We start from the raw sequence: 1,659 nt of genomic DNA, 5'->3' as shown, positions 1-1,659 counted from the left end.
GGGCTGCCGGCGGCGAGCAGGGCCTCGCGGCTGGGGGCGCGCCCGCTCTCAGACATCGCTCTGGGGCGTTTGGCACCGCCCCTGAGAAAAGAAAACGACCTCGCGTCCGACAGCGCGGCGTTCAGGAGCCGCCCGGAAGGCTAGCGCGCAAGCGGAACCCGCTCCGTGGCGCGGGAGCTCAGATTTGGCCGGCTGGATGAGGGACTGAATCTTCCCTGATAACTTCTCAGCAGTAAACCGGCAGCGTCCAAAAGCGACGCCTGTGGAGAAGGCGGGAAGCGGCAGCCTAGCGGGGTTACAGCAGGGGGTGCCCGAGTCCCTCGGCCTCCAGGTGCGTGCGCGGAGCTGTGCCGGTGTGCCGCGCAGAGCCGCCCTTCCCCGGGAGAGCGGGAGGATCGTTTCCTGGGAGGGATCCAAACAAGACGAGGGGCAGGAAGGTTAATTAGGTTTCCTTTCCCTTCAGCTTCCTGTTACATCTTTCCAGACCCTTATTTTTTCCATTAAAGTTCCAAATAGTTTTTTTTTTCACGTACAATTTAATAGGCTACCACATACTGGGTATTAGAAGAAGGATAGCACACTTAACATTTGCTTCTTTTAACTTATTTAGTATTGCCCAAAGTGTTAGAATTCAAAATTCCTTGTTCTAGTCTTAGTTAACGGTTCTGCTTTGAAGTTTGTTCAGCCCCAATTGCAGAGTATTGCCTTAGTCCATCATCATAGATGGATGTTATTTGGTGAGAAAAGTAATTTGTACCTTTATTTTTGTACCAGTTGAAATCAGATTTGTGGTCCTTTCTGATAAATGCTGTAAGTTGTGGTAAATAATATTACCAATATTATAGATAAATAAGTAAATTATTTCAAGAGGTATTTTTAAACATGGAAACATTTTCATCACCTTAGTTTCCACAGCCATTTTTTAAATTCAAATCTAAACATTTGAGCTGACTATGTATTTTTCTAGCAAGATAAAAAAGAGCTTTATCTAAACCCAATAATGTGGTCAAGCCATATGGATAATAACCACAGAACTTTATAAAAAACATGACTTGTACCCCAGTTTAATGGCCTCCTTAACTCTGACATGTAACGAAAGCAGAAAGTCAATCAAAAGCTACTTAAAAGTACTGACAATTTCAGTTGCCTGCCACTAGTGGTGTACAAAATTTTAATTAATTCTACATGCTCCAGTATAACTACTGTTATTTTTATTACTGCAGCTATTTATGTACCTACCAGCACGATAATCTTTCAGTGAGAATACCCTTCTCTGTGATCACTCTGCAATACCATGAGACAGTCAACTTGACCTGTATTTCACGGAGGCGCTGATGATTCACCTAGGTTGCAGCTTGAAGTCTGCTCTCTAAATAGTTTATTAGGACCAGGTATTAATACAGCTATTGGTATTCGTGAGGAGTCACAGGTGCACAGCTCACAGAAGCCTGTTAGCCAAGCAGGTATCACAGCAGACCGACCAATTCACCAACTGCCATGAAAAAGTGCCCTTGTATGTTTATTTTTGCTTCTTAACAATTATTTTGGGGGCCATTTTTTTCCTGCATGGTGCATTGAAGATAGAAAAATATGTAAGCACATGGCATCAAAGCACAAAGACCCAAATTACAGGCTTATTGTTTTCACAGTAAATTCTTT

This window comes from Pygoscelis adeliae, unplaced genomic scaffold (assembly GCF_000699105.1).
Source record: "Pygoscelis adeliae isolate BGI_AS28 unplaced genomic scaffold, ASM69910v1 Scaffold179, whole genome shotgun sequence".
Taxonomy (NCBI): Eukaryota; Metazoa; Chordata; class Aves; order Sphenisciformes; family Spheniscidae; genus Pygoscelis; species Pygoscelis adeliae.
The sequence above is the reverse complement of the archived record's forward strand: the minus strand, read 5'-3'. Positions refer to the sequence as shown.